General features: G+C 37.9%; 1 pseudogene; it reads right to left on the minus strand.

Moving 5' to 3' along the window:
* Window positions 1-3,889: 3,889 nt before the first annotated feature.
* The window catches only part of LOC139738184 (pregnancy zone protein-like), a 44,558-nt pseudogene continuing 21,213 nt past the window's right edge, over window positions 3,890-27,234 (minus strand).

The raw sequence follows: 27,234 nt of genomic DNA on the forward strand, positions 1-27,234 counted from the left end.
ATCGGGCTTCCGGGGAAAAACAGGTTCAGAAACGTTATGTATTGTAAAATTGTTTGCTTTCTGAAGAATCAGTTGTAGCGATTGAGAGATCCTCGTATCTGCAAATCGAAGCGAAAAACCAAACGCAAATAACGGGTCAAAATAAAAGATAAGTTTTCTTTACTCATCCAAAGAAACTACTGGAAATCGTAGTGAAATCGTAATTAAGGAAAACGGCACTCCGAGTTGATGGTGTAAACGAACACAGAACTCATCCTTTGATAATAATAAAAATAGTCAGTTCTTAGAAACGCATAATACCATAAGATAGTCTCTATGCGTGTGTACAAAATTAATGGAACAAAATCTATCACATAGTTCTCTATTTAAACATGTAATCAACAATTATCAAAAAGGTGAGTTTTTAACACAGATTTGAATTTATCAACATATGTAATGCATCTAACACTGAGAGGGAGATTATATCATAATGAGGGTGCCATTTTTCCAAAAGACCTATCACCATATGTCTTAGATTTGACACTTATTTCAGAGAGGAGATTTTTTTATTTTGAGCGCAGATTACGACCAGGATGATATGGCTTGATGACTTCACTGAGATATGCAGGGGCATTTCCGTGAAAACATTAGGCACTTTAGGCACTATGTATAGATGGCGTGTAAGCGAAGCCAACGTTTGACTTAAGAACGCATTGATATAGGACATAGTGTAATTCTGATTCGACTGCCCAAAGACTACACTCCACCCAGCACCCCTATAATTATAAACAGGAGGGGTTTTGTTTATTCATTTATCTATCTATCTATTTTTGCGCAGCATACTTTTCCCTTTAAATTTTGCCGGAAGACAGATTGAAATCATATAATTATGATTTTTTTTAATGGATCCAGTGGAAGGCGGAACCTACCATGCTTAAAGGGGTATCAAAGTGTCGAAACGGTACTTTGACATACTCGAGAAGATTTTGTATCTAAGGTTGCTAGGAAAGCAATCACTATAGATAGGATAAAGTTACAGAGGTACCACGGCCATGTGACAGAAACTGCTTTTTTGAGTGGCAGTTGGATGGCCATGTAAGTCTAGATTCCAATTTTTCTCAGTTCTATTGATTTGTTTTTTATTTTCTTAATTTTTTTTTACCAAAAAGCCGTCTGCTTTTGGCAAGTGCCCCTTTTAGCTGTACAGACAGGATAGATAAAACTGGTGAAATCCAAAGGCACAACTGGTTATGTTCAAAGGCAGAGGTATGTTTATTTTATTTTACATTTGCACAATGTATTACATGTACCACACAATCCAACAATTACATTTACGCATCCCCTATTGTTAAACTTAAGGCACTAATGTATACAAACACTACAGACAACATTTCTCATATCTATTGCTAAATAACTTTTATGGGAACAAGAGGGAAACTATGGTCGCAAAATATATACTCTGTAACCAAGTATAGTAATATGATTTGCGTGTCTACTTGTGTTCTAATCCGGATTTGATTTATCATGACTTGTATATTTTGGTCAATTTCACATTTTTTTAATTCGTTGACTAGTACATGTATTTAAGACTTCAAAGTGGTTATCATTCTAACTTACGGTAGAGACATATATATTAGAATGGAAGTAATAACCATGCAATACATCGGAAAGGAACTTTATATATTTTACATAACCTGGCAGTTTTACAGTAGGAACGTAAGCCCTGCACTCTCTTATATGCATTACATTCATGTTTACTCAGCTGGTTGTACCGGTATCAACTAGCAAAACGTTTGAAGTTGCTTCCAGTGTCATATATTTTCAAGAATTATTACCTTGAAGTATTCTTTCTTATCATTTGCAAATATAATGCCCTTTCATAAACAAGTTCGCACATTTTTTTTAATTTTTTTTTTTACACAGTTGCATTTTTTTTTAGGAAGACAAGAACTTTCAAGCATTCGATATCCGTTTATAGGATTTGGTTACAAGAGCACCATTCATTCGGCTGAGATCCAAATGAGCATTAGTATCGCCACATTTCTAAACGACTAAATGGCATGAATTATGATTTCAATAAGTAAAATGGGTAAATAGAACAATTTCAATATCATACGATATCTTATTGTTACTATCCTCCAATATCACTCTCTTTTTTTAAGGGGGAGGGTAACAAAAGGAAACCTCCACCGTTTACAAAACACAAAATACAATATTGATAAAATTGTAAAACAATTTTATAGAATGAGATCGAATACTTTGATATGACATTTTGCTCGTAGTGTCAGTCCTCTGCTTGAAGTATTCACATGAGACTGTGTATGTCAATAGCTGCGCAGATTAACACAAAACAAGTTGACGGAGAATTACCAACATCTACAAACGATTTAGAACAGCTCTTACCATAGAGAGTCGAATGACTTCACCAATAAAGTGAAAACGAAGAATAAGTCGACTAATTATCATGCAAATATTGCATTCATTTTGGTGCATACATGAATGAACATATCCCTGTAATATGACCAGTGATTTCACAACATTTTTGTATAATACACTGCAGCATAATGTAACAATTTATCATCAATCTGATGGAACAAGACTAATTTGATGGGTTTTCCTTCTAGTTGATGTTAAAGTTGGTTCCCTGGAAAACATAGCAATAATTAAAGGGATGATACAGTATTGGTGGAGATGAGAATTGGGCTTTAAACTTTTTGCAAGATACCAAGAAAACACTTATGATATAGTACAGAGCATACCATTTTAAGAGGAATTCAAAGTTTATTTGATGAAAATCGGGTTTGGAATGACTGAAACATAAAAAAACAAAGTAAAACAAAGTGATCGTGATAAAGTGTGGGTCCCACACTTTATTAAAATCGCTCTTTTTGGATATCTCAGCCATTTCAAAACCAATTTTCATCAAATAAACATTGAATTCCTCATATAATTACATGCTCTTTCATATTTCATAAGAGGTTTCTCATTATTTGACCAATAAGTGTTAGAAACCCGAAATTAGGTCTCAACCAAAACTGTATGATCCCTTTAACAGATAACTTGTATGAAATGATCACAGTTTTCGATGTAATAGTCCGGAGTAGATTTGTCGTGAATTTGCAAGTATAAATGCTTTCACCGGTGAAACCGAATATGTCATCAAAATATAATTAACTTTGCAAGCTTCGCCCGTCATTATCGTCGACATCTAACACCCATTCCTCCAACTGTCCACTTCATCAACGATGTCACTTCTGAATGGCAAGATCATAGATCTGTTGTCAATGACGAGAGGTACGCTGTTGTCTTCCCCGGCGTCAGTGAAAACAAAGAAACGATCTGAAATACACACACAAACAAACAAATCGAAATTAATTATATATCACCGTGTTATGTCAGACCACAGAACATGTACTGATTTGTCAACATCTTAAATCTCCCTTGCGATCGGAGATTTAGGGAAAATGTGAAAAAATGGGTTTCGTACAGGTATTATCGCTGAATAATAGGTCCAATTTTCCGTATAATGGTACAGCTGTACACGCGGACAACAAGACACTCTCAAGCAGCAGTGATTCTACTTTCATTCTCTCTCTCCAGGAAACCATTAAGATAAAACACTTTTAGTTCGTCTCCTCATCATGACTTGCCAGTATGATAGTCCCATGCCTTCTGAAGGCTTGAAGATGGTAGCCTCGTTAAAAAGAGATACAATTTTCTGCTATAGTAAAAAAAAATAAATAAATAAAAAATATAAAACTAATTTCGATCTAATATTGAAGAACGATAGCTTCTCACGGATCTCCACCACATGTACAAGATAATTATTTGTTTATCATTATTGTTACTAATATTCTTCTTATTATTATCATTAATATTATTATAATTATTATTATCATTGTTCTTACTATTACTCTTTTTCAACTATAATGGATCGGGAAAGATGTCTTCCAGGAATGATGGATATTGACGTACCTCCGCCATGCTGTAGAAGAAGATCGCATTGACAATAGCTGTCGGCCACGTTGAAATTTCTGTAGACACGACCGTTCGGAGCAACATTGGAATAACGCTTCTCCTTCAGCAGACGCAGGTCCTTCTTTCGTCTCTTCACAACGTAACCTGTACACATAAGTAGAATAAAATACTTGCTCATATACTGCTGGGGCGAAGAAGGGAGGACAACTCCACCAGCTTGTAAGCAAGATACAGTAAAGCTTAAAGGAAAGGGACGATATCTATCATGAACACTAATTTAGTAGTGGAAAATTGAGCAAAGAAAATGGGATTCCATCGGGGTTCGAACCCGAGACCTCCGGATTACTAACCCGGTGCTCTACCGACTGAGCTATAGAAAGCCCTAGTTCAGTGTCGTCCCAGAAACCCTAAATTCTCAACGCTCGAATGGTCAGAAGCTGCTCAGTGTGTTAGTGTGTGACACACACGTACACACTTAGACCTGTTTGCGTTTGTTATGAACACTAATTTGTTAGCATACATTATCATAACTTTATCAAACCATCAGATATTTTGATGGAATTTCCCATAGGTCGGAGACATAATTAATAATTTCAGGTTTACCATGGTGTGTTTTTAACAGTAAGTCGGGGTTGTTGGGTTTTTTTTTCACTCAGTGTGTTCTCAACTGATGTTGATAAGGATAACTTGTCGGTCCCGCAGAGCGCTAGCCACACTAGGCGAGTACATTTTTGTAATGCTTGAAAACTTACCCCACGTCGATGAACAGAAACGATCCAAGCCATCTTCCGGTAACTGGTCACTGCAGTACGCACATCCTGGTGTAGGAAGAAAGACATTAAGAGTCAGGAGGCAGAAGTCACAATGCTCTCATACACTGGTACCAATTTCAATATCATCACAATAAATGGAAAGAGCAGCATTTGTGGGAGGATTGTATAGATATAGGAGGTATGGACATCAGCACCAATGGAACGGACATTTTTTTTTTTCTTTCAGTATGTACTGTGCAAAGAAAGATGCCTGAATTTTAGTTTGCTATGTAAATAAGAAAAGCTGAAATTCTTGAAAAAAAAAATCCAAACTTTTGTAGCACTACATCATGGACCGCACCGGTAACAACCATTATTTTGATAAAGCTCACTCATTGTCGGATCACTGTATGCGATTATCCAACAAGGCGGTAAGCACCTTTGCATCGGCCAACTTCGAGTATGCCCTACTTACGACATTGCACAGCAAAGCTTGAATGTAGACAGAGTCCGGGACAAAGTCTTACCATGACACGATCCATTCTCGTCCATGACATAACCATCAGCGCACTGACACTCATATGTCCCTGGGAAATTGACACACTTGTACTCGGGTCCGCCACAGATGTTTTCCACTGTACATTCGTCAAAATCGGCTTCAGTGGTGCTCTGTGCTTCTGCATCGAATGCTGTGGTTGCGGCATCTACTGCTTCGGTTGTCATCGCTTGAGCTTGAGTTACCTCCACAGCTTGAGCTTGAGTTACCTCCACAACTTCAATCTCTTCCGTAACAACTGTTGCCTGGATGATTTCTTGTGGAGCAGCCTCTGGGCTCATCATCATTGTCATTGTGCCTCTGAGCTCTGCCATTTCAGTGCCGGCTTCCTCTTCTTCGACATCCAGTTCGGGTGTCGTTTTTCGTTGTCCTTGCTCTCCCTCCTCTGTTACAAACACGGTTGCCTGTTCCGTTACTATTTCTGTTGCAATTTCCATTTCCTCTGTCATTTCGCTATCATCTTCCTCTTCCTCTTCGGTAGGGGAAACTGGTGAAGGTTTATCACCATCTTTTTCTTCTTGTGCAGAAGGCTCTTCTTCCTTCTGCTCTACCGTGACAGCCGGCTTTGTCGGCTTTCCTGCTGGTCCCTCGCTGTCAGAATCTCCATCCTTTCTAGCCTCATCGTCAGAGTCTTGGTCTGGGGACGGCTGTCCATCCTCTTTATCGTCTGATGTGTCCTTGTCCACTTGGGTTCCCGGCTTGTCTTCAGTTGCTTCGACTGGTTTGACAGGTTCCCGATCTTCCTCCTTGACAGACTGCTGGTTTCCAAACCCATCGAAGTCCGTGGGCTCTGGGGCTGGAGGAGCAGGATCCTCTTCCCGATCAGGTTGTGCACCAGGATCCCTTTCATTGACTTGGGGAGGTAACTCGATGTCGGTACGTTCGACAATTATACTGATCTGGGGTCTGGGTGGAGGTGGGGGCGGTATCATGTCGGGTGGTAGTAAGAGCTCAGAAGAAGGATCGCAGGTTAGATTCAGAGGTACAGACTCTGAGAGACCTAGATACAAGCAACAAACAGAACAGAAGGACATGTTGAGGGGATCAGAAAATTGACGTCAGTATACGGTAATACTTCCAATGACTGATCGAAGGAGTAACATTTAGGAGTAATCATATTCACAAATTTCTATTTATGAATGGTCCCAAATATAACCAGAGAGTGCCTCCAGTACTCTTCTGGTAGAAGCTTTAAAAGCCTCGAAAGAGAATATTCAAATAAAGACCTGTTTGAGGATAATTTGGTGATATTGTTGACTTGGAGATGGATGAATACAATTAAGTTATTTCACTTTCTGTACTGGATTTTTCTTTTTGCTTCTGTCGATTGCCTTCCTGAACTTCTGGACATTTAAAGAGCTAAAACACACACACATACACACACCCAGAACCCCCCCCCCCCCCCCCCCCCCCCACACACACACACACATACATACACAAACAGTCGCTATGAATTACAAAACAGAGTCAACCCAATGGTAGAAAGCAAAGTACTCTTACAGTAGTCTTGGAGTAATGAATAACCAAAAGGCATACTGTACATACTTTTTTCGTAGTAATCTGTCACTGTGACGTAGCCAGGCTTGGCTTGCTGAACGTCGAATTCCTTGCTCACGTCAAATTCAAAACTCGCGCCATCAGCGTTTAACTGCATATGGGAAAATCAGGTATAATGCGAGTGAATCAAAGCTAATGTCATGCTTGTTTGGGTCTTTTCCCACAAGATACCAAACAAACAACAAATGCAAGGATAGTCATATAAATACGTGTATAGATAAATCTCTGTGCTAAACCCACAAGAAGAGTATGAGCTGAATAATACACAATTCAGATAAAATCAGTCTGTTAAAGAAAATGAAGGGGCATTTTAAACAAAATAACAGAATAGCTTGATTGCAAAACGAGTTAACTCTATTTTTATTAATGTGAGATATCTGTCATTAAAGCTGCTATAAAAACAAATAGAAAGATAAGAAAAAAGTTTTCAAGAATATTCATTTTACGTTAGCAAGTGAGGTATCAATAGAAAGGTTTTATTTTGCTCTGTCTGATGATCAACTTACTTTGAAATATTTTAACAAGGCTCTTAACCAGTTTTGCTAAGAAACTCTTCAATATAGTGTGCAATGTATTACTCATGACACCTTATGAATGGAAAAATGCTAGCTAAGGCAGAAGACGGGAGGTGAAAAATACAAGACTGATAACAAACGCATGAACACAAAGGAGTAAAAATGGTGACAAGCGAACTCATTGCGCCATCAGAATGTTTACGGAGAGCAGTTTCTGAGTCTTTGCTACATTTGTAATCATGTTACTATAGATAGATAGATAGGTCGATAGATAGATAGATAGATAGATAGATAGATAGATAGATAGAAATAGATGGCAGAGAGAGAGAGAGATAGACAGATGAAGATAAATTTTAATCTATGGCAAAGGGATACTCACACTGTCAAAGTAGAAGTTGACCTGCTCCCCGTTGATCTCGTACCTCTTAACGTCACTGTTGCCCATTAGCAAAGATTCGAGGGATGACTTTATGGGATAGAATCCAGATGGTGGAACAACTGTTACCAGCGCCATGTTGGACTCCTCGTCAGATCCGGTGTAACTGGAAAGGCCAGACAGAGAGTAAAAACCAGGGTTTTGACACACTGAAATGTTTGACTTGCAGAAAGTGATTTTCATTTGGAAATGCAATCTCCTTTTTAATAATAATTAAAAAAAGAATAACAACATTGACGACATTTAGATGACTCACAATGCACGCTCCTTAATAAGGTGAAATTAATCTGAAACATACGTATATTCAGTAACTGCCGAAATACCAGTATAGCATATCAGTGAATTTGATTGGACAAATATCACGGATATCTATAGTATTTGTTGCTGCCATTGCAGGATAAGAAGGCTAAGGTATGCATAACAGTGGAGCGGTGTGAAGACAATATAAAAAAAAAGAAAAACGGAATTTCATTTTTAATACATGTAATGGATACGCATTACCCCGGCCTCCTGACGGACTATATCAAGTACTTTTTATTTATGCTAGATAAGTGAAAAATAATATACCACTCTCTATATTGTCCCATTACAGCGCTATCACGACCTTTTCGAGCCAATTCTTATCCACGGATATGATTTATCCAAAGCTGCAAATTTTCAAACGCAATTTTCTTCAAGTTATACATTGATGTGTTCTGCAGTCACGAAATCCTCATACATAATTATTTTTTGATAATAATAGTAGACATTTAAAGAAAAATTCCCAATTAGGTCCACCACCATCTTTGATAACTACAACATCATTCTTTATCAACATCATCAATTGTCTGAAGCAATATGATACCCATCAAACATTACACGTATCATCTATTACCTGACTCTGGTAAAAATTCTATAGTTGTGGCAATTTCCTTTCTTGCTTTCAAGCGGGACTGCTGATGACTTGAGGGCAAACGAGCTTTGTGATTCGTCTGGGTAGACATTGTAGTTGACCACAACCTGTAAGGAAAGAGGTCTAAGCAAGTGATTAATGAGAAATTTCAATGTTTATTTTTAGGGCAATGCTGCTATGAGGAAAAGTTCATACATAACAACACAACACACAAAAATGAGTCATTATATTTAGACATAAGAAAATATTTGAGTTTCAAAATTGTACGTTTTTACTATAATCATAAGAAGTTCTATCAGTCACAAACATGTAAGCAAATCAAATTAAATCAAGTCAGCGCTAAACATTTTTGACATCGGTTGATTGAAATACAAAAACATAAAGAAGTCAGAATCTCGATCCATACATGATTTCACAATTACATTCCCCTCCCCCACAAAAGTCATCACTAATCCATCATCGCTATATTCACGATATTTTTCGACCATTTGACATTAATACAATTATTCTTTCCGATTTCATGTACAAAAAGATTGGATTAAATTGGGAGATTTTTTATGCACTATCACCAGAACGTTTTCCACTATATATGAAATGATATGACTGAAAAACCAGTGAAACTTCAAACGTTAAAACTTTGTATGTCCGACCAAAAATAGAAATTCCTGCCGGAAAACTTATTAAACTGTAAAACATCGGTAAAGTGAGTTGGAATATGGCAGGTTACGTCTGAGGGAGATTGCCAACTGAATGGAGCCTTTCAGAGTGAATGCTTAAACGAATAACTGCCAGAATATACCCTACACTTACTTCCAAGACCTGTGATAACCATATGCCATTCTCTATTATTGTTCTTCATTCTAACTTCCTGTGTGAATAAATGTAAGTGCGTACGAGTGTGGTTGTTTGCTCGTTTGCTTTGTTTGTTTTCATCTATTTCTGCTTTCATTTTTTCGGGGTACATAAATGACCAATAAACAAAATGATTGAGTAATATTTGATTCCAGCAGAGGATATACTAGTACTTACAGAATACTTAAACACGTAAATGTTGGACTTAAATACTGTTTCATTTCAATGTACTGTTTCATTCCGTGTGTGTGTGTGTGTGTGTGTGTGTGTGAGTGTCTACGAAAGGATCGCGTTTGTAGAGGTACCTCACCTGCACCAAAGCGCAGCCGTGGCCCCTGGAACGAATTCTGGTCTCAACAGGAAACTTCTTGAACGGTTGCTCCTGCTGCACACGAAGGTTTCCTTGAGTTACGGTAAACCTGTGTTGAAATTTGTGTCTTGGTGCGAGCAGCGCAACCTCCACTCCCATTGCTGTCTGGGTGCTACTTCCAGCGGCATATTTGGCCAAGGCTGTCAGCCCCATGATAGTGTCCTGCACATGGAACAATAAATGATTATTATGTTGACACATTATTGGTTAAGCTTTGTTACGAACAACCATGGCTATCAAGCTTCAAGTCACGACTTTCTGTGCTAACAAAAACTATGAAATATAGCATGTATTATGCAACACATGTCATGTATAGATCCTTGCCATTTGATTGGATGAATGCGGGTCACATGACATTCAGAAGAATATCGTGAGTAGTATATAACAAATACAGTATTCAATGTTTTATTACTCATGCGACTGCCTTTGCTGCAAATTTAACCAGAAACAAAAGTCAATGTTGGGCCTTGGGTAATATAATATGTGTGATTTGGCACATGTTACCGCTGTAGCGGGCTGATGTGAGTGTATACATGTATTCATATTTCCGTATTCAAAATCAGTCGATTTAGTTTTCCATTATACTTATTTATGTGCGATTAGTTTTTTGATATAAGATTTTATTTTGAAATAGAATTGCATTTTTTTTTGGTAAAAGTAATTTAATAAGGCCCATATACAGTATTGTTTTTGTTAATTTGTTTAATGTGAAGAATTGTATTGTGCTGTTTTTACATTGTAAGCAATGACACGCAGTAAAATTTAGCCTCAACATTCTTGTCTTGATGAAATAAACTAATCTCTCTCTCTCTCTCTTTCTCGCTATATATACATATATATACATACATATATATATATTATATATATATATATATATATATATATATATATATATACCAGCTGAGTGTAAGCGGGAAAAAAAAAAGATTGGATTACTAACTTATATAGTCATAATCACTGCACAAAATACGTAATAGTGAGACGGGTGTTTTAAGACAGCGCGCTACAATGACAAGATTGATTAAAAAGTCATACAGTAGCCTACAGTACATTTTTTTACAGAGTCATTGTCATGGTATATTGTAAAGAATTCACCAAAGAAATTTACAAGAAAATCCACTTGGGCCAAGAAAATAGTAAAGCTTATTCATTTTCTGTTCAGTTCTAGTTTACTTTCATGAAAATTATTTTGTAATTGTTTATCGACTAAGGTAGTGTTATGATGGCTATCGGTGTCAGTGTTATAACGTCGTTGATATTGGGCGTTATGAAATTGTCCGAATCAGTGCCATGAGACATAATACAGTATAGCTCTCACTCACTTGGGTGGAGACGAAGCCACCTTGTCCTCCCTGCTTCGATATAAGCCACCTGACTGTGCTAGCCATTGCAGACCTTGCTGTAGCGCTGTCGAAGCGAAGGAACTCGGTGAGTATGATGTAGGAATTGATCTCGATGGTGATAGAGTCTGCCGGGGCTCTGTAGTAGCTGCCTAGCGATAGACTGGACGGACGGTTGTTGGTCCAGTACGTTATTCCACCTAACATGACAACAATACCAAGTCATAACTTTCTTTTCTTACTTTGGTATGTCTTGGGATCTATCAGGAGACAATGATATTCACTGTTCACTTGGACTATCACTTGAACTGCTTTTGGATTGCTGTAACAGTTATTACAAAGTTCTACGTTGACTCTCATTTTGACTCACTAAGGCTGCGTTTATCAACTTTCCCTTGTTTAAACGGCTTTCGAAAGCCCTTTCGATAGCCCTTTCCAAAGCTCTTTCCAAAGCCCTGTACTATTAATATGCCGCTTGTTTTCTAAGAAGGGACGGCGAAAAGCAATTACCATCATAAAGACATATCTTCCTTTGAGAGTGACGAGTCATGATGCAATGCCACATGAATCAATTTTTTAATTATCTGTGAGGCAGCTCCAGTTTAGCACATACTTCAAATATTTCTGAGTGGCGACATGAGACTTTGGCTGCGTTTATCAACTTTCCCCTGTTTAAACGTCTTTCAAAAGCCCTTTCCAAAGCCTTTTCCAAAGCCCTTTAGAAACGGCTTCCAAAATAGTTGCGTTTATCAACTCTCTTCGCGAACACGATAACTGGCCGGTCACTGCACAGCTGCATTGCGCAATTCGACCCGAGGAGAAGAGGTCATTAAAGGCGTGCATTGTTCGTAACTGCAGTACAATACTACAAAGCCGTTTCAAAACAGCTTTGCGTTTATCAACTTCAAAAGGCGTTTACAAACAGGTTTCTGAAAACCTGTTTAGGACACCTGTTTGGAAAGCCACAAATTTGCGGCTTTCGAAAAGGCTTTCCGAAAGGGCTTTCAAAACAGCTTTGCGTTTATCAACTCGTAAAAATTCCTTGAAAGCTGTTTGGAAAACCTGTTTCTGCCGAGAAAAGGAGAGTTGATAAACGCACCCTTTCGAAAAGGCTTTCCGAAAGGGCTTTCAGAACAGCTTTGCGTTTATCAACTCGTAAAAATTCCTTGAAAGCTGTTTGGAAAACCTGTTTCTGCCGAGAAAAGGTGTTGATAAACGCACCCTTTGACTCTCATTCTGTTTTTGTTTGTTTTTCTTTTATTGTTTGCTGGAGTGTGCGCGGATATGATACAGCATATTCGTAATTTGGGGAGAGTTCTGTGCCGACCTATCTTTGGCACTGTATCACAATGTTGCAAGTGGAAGGGTTCATTTTCATAGCTTTGCAAAATGGGTGTTACACGTTCAAACAAGTCATATATTCGAAACCACATTCCAACATAACCTATTCACACTCCTTATTGAGAGGAAACGACAAAGACGGTCATATAATGCGACAACATCACTATGGCTCTTCGTTTGTGTCTTACCTTGTTTGACAGATCTCCCTTCTAGCTTCTCCATAATCTTTGTCGCCTCTTCAGTTCGGCTAGCCATCGCTAGAGCATACGCTATCTGACTGAGGGCATAGTTGTCCTCCACAGAATTTAGATCAGCCATCGCACATTGTAGACCTTTCACGACATACGCATCCTACGATACATGATAACACAGTGCAGATACAGTACTGAAGACAGAAGGTATTGTATTTGAAGCATAGGGCAACATTAAGATTGATATTAATAGTGACATTGATGACGATGCTAATAATGTTTGTTATCATTATTATTCTACATATTATAGAGGTATCTCTCTCATGCCCCTTCTCTCTCTCCCTCTCTCTACATGTATATTTAAGATATAAAGAGAAGTGATTACAAATGCATTTTTAGCATCCAACATCTTTTAATGGCTGTACCAAATTTTCAACACTTCATGCGTCTTTGGGGTTTCGGGGATGTGTATGATACATGTCATAGGCCCTATATATATATATATATATATATATATATATATATATATGTATATATTTATATATATATATATATATATAAAATTGACAAGCTTATCGTATCATTAAAAATAACATTTTGTTCTTATATTCATCATGATTGCTATTGTCATCATTATAATCATTATCATCATCATCATCATCATTATCACATTCAGCACCTCCTAAATTTGATGGAAACTTCCAGTGTCAATATATGAAATATATGTCTGCATGCATTTAAAAAAAACACTTTATGATGTAATTTTGCTCAAGAAGGGAGAGGGGAACTCTTTTCCAAAACCATGCCCCTGAATTATCTGAGATATTTCACAAAATTTATAAGTACATGATCTATGAGTACACTGCATAAATAAAGAGAAAAAACTTACGGTAGGGGGAAGACCAGCTTCGAGGTAGGTGACCACAACATAGGCAGTCAGCATGGACTGTCCAGTCACACCACCCTGCATGGAAAGAGACAAATTGAACATTCTCGGTTTTCATGCACAGTGAATCCAAATGCAGACATGCCGACTTGAATTAAAAAAGAAAATGGGATTTACAATTATATACGATGGCAATGATTTCTTCAGATTATCAAAGCAAACATTAGAAAATAGAAAATGGCTTATGCATTATCCATTTAGGGATATGCTACAGTTGTTGAAGTTATTATATCTATGACATAATTTTATTCAAATGTAAGTTTGATGCGTACATTTTGTGGAAACTAATTTTCCATGTCGTACAGACCAACATAAATGATTCTGAATACTAATCTCATTAGAATAATGCATTTTTACTTGCCCTGTTTAAGTTATTATGATAATTTTTAATGTTACTAAGTAAACAATGACAATTTTCACAGAAAAAAATATTTTCATAGCGCCTACCATCATAGCCTTGTATCCTAGGTAGCCAACGGACTCAATGCAGCCAGTTTCCTCATCCTGATGATCTTTGAGCCATTCAATGCTCACGTTTAGATCTTTCTCATCAACAAAGATGAACTTTGATGCCTGGGCCAGGGAACGTACCACAAAGGCAGTCAACCATGTATTGCCTAAAGGTATACAATATGAGCAGAAAGTACATTATAATCATGTATACAGGTACATCATTACACTTTTGAAAGAAAGGTAGCAAGACTCATTACAATCCTAGGGTCTATCGATATCTGTACCTATGTGTGGCTAAAAAGAATGTGCAAGGATAATCATTTCAGTGTGAACTTCTATAAAAGAAATCCTCGTCAACGTTACATTTTACAGAGTAGTGTTGCAGTCTTTTATTGTATCTTGTGCCGAATCCAGGTGCAAGCACGGTTAGCATCAATGCTGGGTATTAGGGCCAAGTGAAGTTGTGTGTTCCATGGCACTGTATTATGGTTTTGACATCACAATTTGGTATCCCATTGGGAGGCTATCATTGCGAAAGGGATGATCGGAATATACACGTAACAGTCCCTTCCTTTTAAAAGCATTGGGATCATAGAATGCAACTATCGACCTCCTTTTTAATGAATTCTACATGTTGTTGTGTGAAAGAGAGGTTTAAATAATATGATAACCAATAAAAAGAGTAATACGAATCTCTTTTAAACCTTTGAATGCAGACATCAGGAAAAAGGACACTAATTTTTGGAGCAAAAATCTTAAACAGGTGGTTTAAAATCAAACAAAGCTACACCTTCATGTTATCACACACAGTATACAAGTTCAATTCCGTTTGAGTGGATATCGGGACAAATATAACTTTGTGTAGGCCTATAAAGCACCTTGGTTTGCTTACCAGATCCATCCCTGCCTCCAAACGCCGAGTAGGAGCCGTCAGGATGGCGGTAATTCAACTCGCGTTGGTACCCAACTTGCATGTTCGACTTGAGCTTCTTTTCCACATCTGGCTCTAGCTGGTTGGTGGCCGTCAGGTACTCCAGTGTCACGATGTTGGGCACGAAACCGAGCATGTTCTGCTCCCCACAACCTGTGGGAAGACGAATCAGGTGCTCCAAGTTGTCCACAGTGGGTCCCAGCATGTCACCTGAAAAATAACAAACCAGAGGTTTGGGTGACCGTGTAGAGTGGAAAAATCTTTGCATGAATTTTACAACTTGTATAGGAGACTATCTGCTATAATAAAAGACTTACATATCGGTTTGTGATTCAGGAAGATAGAGCTGCAAGAGCTATGTAATCATATTACACATCCAAGTCCCAGAAACTACATGTCCGATGTTTGATGCTATTGGTTTTTGTAATGACAACTTTGAAAAGCATCTTGTTAAATCTATATAGCTAATTCTTAAATTGGCAGAACATAATAATTCTATAAGATTAAGGTTTCTGTTTCTCTCTCTTTGAAATTTGCAACTTTTTGTAACTTTTTTTTTGATTTTGTGCAGATTTCATTAATTTAACCAATTCCATGAAATATCTTTTCAATACAAGATATGCAATTAAACTGAATGTTACCAACTTAATTACGAAGAGACAATCATTTGCGCAGCCAATTTCTTCCTGGACTATTGATATATTAATCACATACTTTTCATTATATCTAACCACAGATAGGGGCTTACAGTATCAACATTGATATCAGACGGAGAATTGCACTGTGTATTCCCATCATTTTGGTTATTCCGAGCCCTCTGTTATATCGATAGTCGAAAAGCATCTCCTACAAAATAACTTTAATTTCATTTATCTCTTATCTAAATGAGACAAGATAAAGACTCTTTTGCCTGATACTACAGCATTATCAAAGAGAAAGACAGGGTGACCACAGAGGCAGTATTCTGAGTAGGCCAAACGTCGACTATAAAAGATCACAAAACAGAATTTCCACTTACTCACATCCTTAAGTGTCACGATTTCTTTGTATTCCAGTGTCAAAGCCTTACCTGTGACGACAATTTTACCGGACACAGAATCATCCACGTAATTTGTGGGCTTCCTGTTCCTGTAATTCTCGTCGAAAACGCGATGGCGGTGATCTGCGAAATACAATCAGATTTTATATACTTGTTTGATTCCTGTATTCCAAAGCAGTATTCATACACATAGTACATAATCTGCTCTCATACGTAATCAAAGATACGAATAAAAACACTGACAATATGCATAACAGTCTAACCAATGGGTCATGATTTTAGCTTTCAAAGAAACTATTCAAATTGTAAATTATTAAGTGACGGAGACCACCATCCTGCCATAGAATAAAGTTTTTGTTCTTGCTGGTGGTCTCTGACAGACGTTTTTTTCAGTTTAGATCTACACAAATTTGGGAGACAACATCACTGCAATGATCATAACCCCCATTAAAATGAAATTCAAAAATGAACAAGGAAAATGCTCTACTATTGCTTTGAACATGTAATCAGCTTCTGCACAGCCGTGTTGTAAACAATTAAACTCAAGCTGCTTTAGTTCTGATTACAATTTTCAGAGTTTCTAAATCAAGCAAGTGGGCAGGTTTAACATTCTAAGGAATGTTTTTTTTTAACAACATCAAGAAAATTGTTACTTCGCAATTCTGAATGAGTGTAGGTATACATCTCATTATTTTATCGGTATGATGATCAGTTATCAAATAATGTTAGATATGGGTGTTATGTTATGGTAAGTTCTCTGGAACTGTCCGTATTCAACGGTTTGTGCTGGAAAATAAATAACATTGGCGCTCATAATCATGATAATGATTATGCTAATAACACACATGCAAACCTAACACAATGTCATATTCGTTTGAAAGGAGCTCAAAGGTAGTAGGCATTTGTTTTGCCACCGATAGTAGAGTATGGGACGGGACTTTTTATTTTATACATTTGTTTTTACCAAGCTTATCAGGCACGGAAAAACCAATTTTAATAAACGCGGCCTAATTCATCCATACAGAAATTGGTGATATTACGCATATTCAGAATTTATCTGCCATTAACCAGCGTGGGTTTCAGAACATGTCCTTGTTTGAAGGCATCTGGTAGTGAAATACATACATATCACATACAGTACACGATTTCAATCTCTCAGGAGCAATACTCACCTTGGAGACAGATGTATTCACTGATAGTAAACCCATCTGGGACTCCCTCGGCCTAGCAATGACACGAAGAGAAAACGACAAGTACCAGAGGAATGAATAACAATCTCAACACAATATGAAAGAAATTGGAGTTTTTGAACACAGGAGTTTGATGGAAAGTATGAAAAAATGGGTTCATTGGATTGAGATGATGCATTCTCTACACAGACGATATGAATCAACAGGAAAACAAGCCCTGATAGGCAATTCTGACAATGAAAGACAATGGAAGACAGTGAAAGAGTCTGCATCATCTGTGCTACTCGAGTCTAGTTGTACTGTAAATTTCTGACCCATCGTGAATTAAGCTATTTACAGTAGCACCGGGTAGACATAAGTTACCACCTCCTGGTAGTGTTAATGAAGAGAGGTAAAAAACAACTGTAAGCAACTTTCATTAGCTAAGTATGTATTCATAAATGGTGATTGAAACATATGTATTATGTTAAAAAAAAACACGCAACGGGAGTGATTGGGTTATACAATGGAAATTGTTTAGAAATGAATTTCTGCAGAAAAGCTATAAACTTCCTCTTTAAACAACCAACTCCAACAAAGTTTTAACACAAGGCCGGCGCAGCCGTGGGGGCCGTGGGGGCCCCACACTTTTTGTGCACCATACAAAGGAATACATCAGGTGTCATAACTTTGGGCCCCCACACTTTTTTCAACCCGGAAGTACGTAAGTGGCACTAAAATAGAAATAGATAGAGATCTTGAAGTATGGCGGCGGTAAGTTTTTTTTTCTCTGAAGACCTTTTTTTTTTTTTTTTTTTTTTTTTTGCTTGTCGGGTGAAAACACCATGGGACGGGAGAGAAGGAGCTGAGGAACTTTTTTTTATTTTTAATTTGCTTGTCAGCTGAAGAAACCCGGAAGTGGACGGGCAGAGATGAGAACCCGGAAGTGGGCCCCCACACTTTTGAAAACACTGCACCGGCCCTGTAACCATTCTGCCGTCTTTTTCGCTGTGCCAGTCAAACTTGATTTTTCTCTCAAAAGAATCTTTAAGCTCCCAAATAAAAGAGGAAAAGCGCCAGAGCAAAAACACAAAAAGAAAGGAAGGAAAAAAAATTGTCGCGGTAAGGAGATGAAAACCACACTTGTAAAGAAGTAAATGAAATCACAAACAGAGAATAAAAAATGATCTCACGCAGGTGCTTTACTAGCATTGAACGAACACCGAAACATACTCCGAGTCAGATTATTGGTGTGACTGCTTTCGTTTCTTTTACTTCATTCCGCCTGGAGTTATACAGGTACGTCGTATGATATACATTGTATGTCGTATGATTCACTCCAACCGGGTGTGCCCGAATGCTCATATATTTTCTTTTTACATTCTGTAGCATGAGTGACTGAGCATACATCGCACATTCAACTTTGGTTCGCGTGTCATTTTAACAAATCGTTCCTAAAAATCGATGGTGCGAATGAGGGGAACAACTTGATTGGGCTTTCACAGCTCCCTGCTTATCGCACAGTCTTATCAGTGTGTGGCCGTGATTCCATAATTCTCCGTGTTTTACAATACTCTTTATATAAATCGTAGTTTTAACGATGCGTCCTACATGTATATGTTTTATTATACGAAATTCTTCGTGTCTCATAGGGCTGCTTTTCACCTTGACAAGAAGTTGTCGTCGGATGGCGTCCTGAGCACCAGTTTGCTCACTGACAGTCTTGTTTCCGCACATCGTGTCAGAGTCTTGTACAGATTCACCGTGCACTGTAATTAATTAGATTGACGTAAAATTAAATTCATGCTGAAATTTGTACTTTAAATGGGAAAATCCATACAATTTAACAATGTAAATGGATTCAAATGAAAGACACAGGCTGAGAGCGTCCAATATTTTGTTTAAAATATCTCAGTCTATAGATTAATTACATAAATGACTGAACAGAAGCCATACGCTCATGCTACAAAAACAAACACGTATTATTTTTTCTCCTAATCTGATATTCTTTCCCGTCTAAAGATTTTAGAATATCATCTTTGGACTATGGGAAGGATGAAAGTTTGCAACAGTTTAGCATTGTTTATACAAGTCTTTCACTTGGTCTCGGATTTTGGTGTACAGTTCAATAAACGCTGGGCCATCACGTACTACTACTTATCACGTTTGATACACCTGCTACTCCGAGACCTTTTAGATCAAGTCAACACATGCCACATACAAAAACAGAACCTGTCATGCAAAGAAAATTGATGCCGTCTAAGAGACGAGATCAAGTCACGGCAGCTGTAAAGAGCAATTTTATTCAATCCGTACAAATTATTCTGCACTACTTACTTGCTCCTATTTTAATGATAACAAAGCTGAATAATGATAACACACACACGCACACACACAAAAGAGACTTATACTGACAATAAAATTGTCACTCTCTCACTCAAACTGCAACGACAACCAAACTTCAGCAAGGGCTCTACAAGTGTAAATCCAAATATCTATCAAGGGAACTATGACAAAGATACCTTCGAGTGCCATCTGGCCGACAATATCTGGACGGATTCTGAACTCCACCGACGCCCCATCTCCACCACAAACGCAAATGTCTCGACTCCTTGAGCCACTGAGTAGTTCGAACTCACTCGACTCTTGAAGAGTTAATCTCACCTGAGAGTACGAAAAGGATTGCGTCATATTTACATATATTTATTTAGTTTTACAATGTGTGTCAAGTAGGTATGAAAGCGGTGTTTATCATTTCCCCTAAGAATGTTGTAAATCCCCATTTCGTTGCCATTTGCCATGAGCTGTTCCTGGAGGCAGCTGATTTATCAGTATTTCAGTTCCATGACATTAGTGGTTTATTTTTCCCCCATTTTGTGTATGTGTGTGTGTAAAAGATTTTAAAAAATCACTTGGCAAGATTGATCCAACAAAACCACATTTAAAGACCTGAATCCTAAAAATGAGCGAAGATACATCAGTCATATTCTAAACAAAGACACGAATTTGTTTAACTGAAATGCTGGAACTGACTTGATAACTAGGATGATGTCAAACACATAGACTAGCAGGCCCTCTATAGGGTATATGCGAATCCGACATAGGGTAGGAAAGTTGTTTTTTTTTCTTTGTGAAACAGTGCTATCGGTCGCAACCATTTAAATGTAATATGAAGATGATGAACGAATGAGATGAAGCGATGTTGTTATCACCTCAGAATTTTCCCAGTTACGTTATGTTGCTAGCGGAAAGGAGCTATCTTGAATTTCATCTTGGTGAAAGAACTCCTTATGAGCCAATGTCCTTTTGGATAAGCTGACTGCCCACAATATGTTATACTGTTCCATTGTGACTATGATGCTCATAGGACATGTAGGAGCTTGAATTGAAATTTAAATGAAGACGGTCAAAATATAAGGAAGCAGCATCTTCAGCTTTTCCAAGCAGCAAGAAATCGAATTGAAAGATGGTTTATATTTCAGGTGCTTACCACCAAACATTCCTCCAAATAGTTGAAAACACTGACTGTGATGGGGGACGTTTTCGCCCCTTATCACGGAGTAGGGGAGGGAGAATGTAAGGAAGAAGGGCTGGAAGGTTCGGAACGAGGCGGACGGCGCCACGCCCAAACCATTCTCCGGTGAGATGCAGAAACCGTTGGCCACCCATTCGGTAATGGTATGAGGAGTTTGAAGAGAAATCATCTCTAAGCCAGAGGTACTGTCGAACAAAGGGATGTTGAGACAAAGAAGTGGTGGATATTTAGGTAATTTTACATCCTAGATTTTGACATGCATTCAATATCATCATAAACATGCATTAATATTTGAAGGTGGAAATAACATCGGTATCATAATGTCATGCAATGAGGACCATCTTAAGAAAGTATAAATCGTGGTTTGTTTGTTAGTTTGTCTGCGGATGGCCTTCCATAAAATATTTCCTGAAGTCGTAACAAACATGCCAAACACGACTCGATGGTGGTATTAATAGGTCTTATCGTGACATCATTATGTTACTTGTTTGCGAAATAGAATCTGATTGCTTGTCTGATTATTTGTAAATTTCGAGCAATATATTTCTAAATAAGGTTTGTCCATTTTGCGGGAAGTAACGAAGAGCCCAGGTGACTTGTTCCAACCCGTCCAAGCGACTTTTTTAAGGACAAGAAGTGGAGAAAACGATTTCTCCAAACTCGACGATGGAGGCACTTTGTCTAGGGAAACAAGGCGAGGAAGCAACATTCCTGGGAAAACTGTGCCCAGGCATTGTTGCCATCTCGCCTTTTCTTGATGATCAAGGTGCCTTGTCTTAGCGAGTACATGTCAACAAGTCGCCTTCTCATATCTTACAAAAGACTCCTCGGTAAATTTAACCAATTGTCTTCTCGCTGAACGTATATCACAATAGTCAAGGATGAGTCTGCAGGAGCAAACCCAGCTTTAAACAGCACTCACTTAGTTTTCACCAAGTCCCATAAGAATGTCTCTGGGAAGTAACTGCGAACTTGAACAGCAGGTGCCTCCTGTGGACCAACGCTAATACTGTCTTGAACAATATTTTCTTGAGCAATCGGCGCGGCCAGTGGTCCATCAAAACCAGTTCGATAGTAAACCTGTGGAAAAGCTGATACAAAGAGATACAAATGGACAGCATTTAAGAAGAAAAAAAGACTTCAAATAAGTCTGCTTCTTCACCATTACCGGTAGGCATACTCTGTTAATTTCTCCGTAAATTTAGACGGAATCATACAATATTTCTCTCAGTCTCTCTTTCTCTCCCTCTCTCTTCTCTTTCTCAGCACATCATATTAGCGTGCTCTTCGAGTCTGTGGTTCCTTGTCTTTACTCTTTTACTTTTCTGTTACAGTCCCTTGTACAATAGGTATTTACAAAGTTGTTTATCCTTGGAAAACAAAATAATATGGACACTATGCCAAACAGTCTACATCCAGTCAAATAGCGCATACTTAAAGGACTTACTTCTGCACGGCTTGGTCTCAACATCCATGTTTGTCAGGTAGAGCATGCCAATATCCTGAAAGAATAACGAATACAACAAAATGATATGCAGTCTTCCATCTATATAATACCCTATTTATGACAGTATTGCAGCAGATGCCTGTTAACATAATGATATTATGAAGACGTGCAGGCAAGATTATTATGCTGCATTCTTTGAATGCGATCTTACTCGTACAAAGTTAAAATGTGGAAACTCGAATTACTAGCATTTGTATCATAGAAAGTAGAAGGTAGCTTTTTAGAATGCTCAAAATTGCCTGAAAATAATATATATCTGACAGCAGAATGAGTTTTAAGTTGGAGGAGATTTAAGAGAAAATGGGCAATAAAAGAGTATTCTGTGCGAAGGATACTACATAAAATTATGTTGGTGAAACTCGCCAAATATATATATTTTTTCTTTTTGACTTAATTGATCGTACCTTGAATGCCTTTGAGGAGTCTTCGAATGATGATCCACCACCGTAGAAGTAAGGAACGGAAGTCCTCTTCCTCCTCCTCCTCCTTCTCCTCCTGTCTAGGTACCAGGGATAAGACGAGTCTTGACAACTGGAGCTGGAGTCGTAAAACATTCCATAGCGTTCCAACTGATACCGTCTGACAGCCTCGATAAGCTGTACGAAAAGTGGAGACACATTGTCTACAGTCAAAGTGTGTTCACCATTCATCCGATCGAAGATCTACTATGCATATTTTCAAGTAGAATCAATTCGCGTGCCCGCATTTATGATACAACCTCTACTAGTACAAATACATTTTCCGAAGCTTTAATTGTGTAACCTGGGCCTAACCTCATATTGTGGGTGGAGAAACATTCTCCACCCATATGGTGTATGATATTCGATTTCTATTTCGTTCAAAGGGTCTGGAGTATGGTGGAAGATTTGATGTAAACGCAGTACTTTTAATAGTCATGCACAAAGTAAATACAGGTACTACAACCCTCTTCCTTGGTGACATTGAGACCCCGCCAAAAAAAAAGAAATTAAAAAAAATAACTCCCACCACACACAAATTTGCTTCACTCTTTTTGAACGTGTGCACAGATTTACCTAGCGTATTAACTGCAGCAGTGCTATAACGTGTTTCATGGCATGTAAATGCATAAAAATATAACTTGGAATCACACGCCATCCAAAATAGTAAATCCTTCTTACACGATAAGTGCACACAAATATGATTCCAGTAATCAGGGTACTACAGAAAATGTCTGACATTTAGCCCATTAGAACGTTTAAGAACGTGACTGAATCGGAACAGATTTTAAGCAATTATTGTACGATGATACTAAAAGTACCTTTGGAATCATCTATAGGCTCATATTAAACATAATGACGAGAATGGCGTACGCCGAAGCGCTAGTTAAGTATAGAGTCACTGACGACCAGTAAATCAAATTCTTTCATTTACACTGGGGATCGATGATCCTGCGCATTAAGAGTTGTAAGATTCGGACCTTCACTGAAAAAGTGCGTTCATGTGAAAACCTTCACGCAACGTGACAGATAAAGGGGAAATGCACATTTGGATTCAAATCATCGGGAAATTAAGACAGTGAATAACTGCCGTGTATGCCGTTGGGGAGAAACGAACCTTGTTTGAAGTTATCGAATTGTCTCCACCTAGTATGTGGACACTCTTGTCAACGATTCCTAAGCCACACAGTGAGTTGGCCTGGGATGTCACCTTCATGGTAGTAGATTCACCAGGTTTTACTTCGTCATCAGCGAAATCCAAGGCCACCTGATTCAAGAGATACAGAAGCTTATATTTTCAAATACATATTTCAATGGATACGACTATAAACCAGGAATATCACTAGATGTGATTGATACCCAACAAATAAGCGCTCACTATGCTGTAAATATATGGAAAATAATAGGCCCTAATCACGTTCGCATGCATTTTCTCACTTAAAATTGATATCCACGAGTACGGTAGGGCCAACTTCAACAAACCAAAATCCTGTCAATGACATCATTGCTAGAGTACGAAGTACTCAAAAAAAAAAAAAGAAGAAAAAAAAAAAACCACACACACATTGGAGTGCACATTTCCCTAGCCGGAGCATAACTCAAATGTTTCCATGTTACTAATATGGTTAACATTAATAACACTGCAGGGAAACATTAATAAGTTACGCTCAGTCAAGGGGAAGGTGCTTTCCATACTGGGTCTTGTTAAATGGTAATCTTATCGTTGATTGAAGGATATCATTACCAGAATCTTGGTTTGGAAGTTTGTTTGTTTTGTTGTTGTTATTTTTTGGGGGACATATCCATGTAATCTGAAGAAAAATGGAAGAAAAATATTACAAATATATGGCTCATAAAGTCATATTATGATATTCTCTAGTCCACATATAGGTATGATAAGAGTATTACTAGTATGAGACACTGCATGTCAATATGCATAGCATTGCATGGTCCCCTTAACGTAGAATGACGTTGGGCTCAGCAAGCACGTAAAACAAACAAACAAACAAACAAACAAACAAACAAACAAACAAACAAACAAATAAAGTGTTCTACAAAATCTGCCAAGAAATATTCAAAGAAATACATGGGGTAGTTTGAGTGATAGCTTTTACCGAGGCATTAAAATTTCAGAAAGCGTATACAGTAAGCTGTATTCAGTATTATGCTACAGTGCATTATGCAGATGCAATGTATGTAAATACCTAACAACAACAGTCACATATTAAGTAGTTGACTAGAGGTTTATCAGTGTTTATGTGAGTGTGTGTATGCGTGCGTGTGTATGTGTGTATGTGTGTGTGTGTGTGCGAGCGGGCACGTGCGTGCGTGCGTAAGGAAATTACTATTCCGTATGCAAACGCTATGAAGATGGATCAAGTTTAATTGTGAAAAGAGGACGGTCCTTCCTAATCTAACTATAAGCTTTGTAGTTATATCACGACACATGTTTAGATTACTAGTACACGTAATATTTCGTCCTTTTCATAGGTACTATATAAACCTCTCTATAAACTGTGCCTTTCTCTACAATTAATATTTGTAACTTGTTTGTCTTCTCACTTTCCCCTCTTTCTCTCCATTTCTCCTCCTCTCGCTCTCGTATCCATATTTCCTTCATACTGTCTTCATTTCTCGTTTGAATACATTTCCGTACATCTTTGCGTGTTTTTTTCATTTTCCTTTATTATTGTTTCCTCAATTATATGTCACTCGAATATCTTTTATTGTTAATTTGTATGAGTACTTTATCATCTGTTTTGTGTCCTTTTTCATTCTTCCTCCTTTCCTTCCATTTCTCCTCTCTCTCGTCATATTTTCTTTCCTTTTTTGTTTACTATATTGTGTATATTATATCATATATTTTTGTAAATTTTTAATTTTTTCTTTGCATCAATAGTATTTCACCCTTATTTACTTTATTATAGTTATTTTGTATATTTTCAAAGTTATTTACAACTCTGTGTGTATTATTGAATTGATAATGTGAAATATGTTTTACATTGTACTTCGATACCCACAACACGGGTTGTGGAGTAAAATAAACTGTCAACTTTTCAACTTTTCAACTTTGTAACGCATAGTAAATAAATAATTGACCATGTAGAATGTTGTTACAGTGGTTCTCACCTCATTCGCTAACCTTCCCTCGACCTCAAACTTGAGGCTGTCAGCCACCACCTCACCGTTGGGTCTGATGAAATAGACCAACATGCTGGTCACTGGGCTCATAGCAGCAGTGACCGTGAATGACCTTTGGGCGGAAAAGAGTTGACCAGGCTCTGTGATGTTGACGTCCACCTCCTCGGGAAAGATGATAGGAAACGAGTAGTCGATTCCACTCTCATCGATGATGACCAAGTCGATATCTAGCGAGAGAAAAAACAACAACAAAACTAGTAACCACTTACTCCATTCATGGCTGTTTGTCACATGGTTTTAGAAATTGTTATGGAAGTTCGTCTTTGAATGAATGGCATTTAAAAAAATGTAACACATTGAATACTCTAAATAGTATCTATTTTAAATTACAAGGAAATACAAATTTAGACTTAGCTAACGGTGTTACAACGGACAGACACTACCTTTTATCAATTATCATCACCAATACCCACCAGTACCCTGGATAAAGAAGACCTTGTATTCCATTCATGCTATCATGTTTGTTATGATAAATAGAATATTTGCTTCAGCTTAGATTGCGAGGGTAACATGAAACCTCTTCCACACGACTTAGATATTATCCATCGTAATATTTTGTCGTCATTTTGAACGAACAGAGGACACAAGAGTTTGACGTATACAGCAGAAGCAGACAAGCGTTGCTATGCACGTAGCAAAGTTGTATGTCTAGAAAACATAGCTTTATATCAGGACTAATTGCAAAATATTCATGCTATCATGTTTGTTATGATAAATAGAATATTTGCTTCAGCTTAGATTGCGAGGGTAACATGAAACCTCTTCCACACGACTTAGATATTATCCATCGTAATATTTTGTCGTCATTTTGAACGAACAGAGGACACAAGAGTTTGACGTATACAGCAGAAGCAGACAAGCGTTGCTATGCACGTAGCAAAGTTGTATGTCTAGAAAACATAGCTTTATATCAGGACTAATTGCAAAATAAAAATAGAAACTTACAGAAGAAAGTTATGTGATTTCTCTCGGAAAGATGTCATTAGTGTATAATTTTTGTACGAGTTTGTTCAGTGGGAGCAGGACTACATTGCGGGAGGTATACCTGACGTGGTGCAGTTTTCAGCAGCAAGGCACCGTGTCCCATTGGACGAATCTCTGTACAGACCGGCGGGACAGGCACAGCCACTGACGCACTGCAACGTACAGATCTCGGGTTCCGGTTCGCCACAGATAAGCGGACAAGCCGTCCCGCAACTGTTCAAGACGAGATCACCCTCGCACTCTGGTGCTGCA

This window comes from Diadema antillarum, unplaced genomic scaffold, assembly GCF_040938485.1.
Source record: "Diadema antillarum isolate AM-2024a unplaced genomic scaffold, OU_Dant_1.0 seq00000728_RagTag, whole genome shotgun sequence".
Classification (NCBI taxonomy): Eukaryota; Metazoa; Echinodermata; class Echinoidea; order Diadematoida; family Diadematidae; genus Diadema; species Diadema antillarum.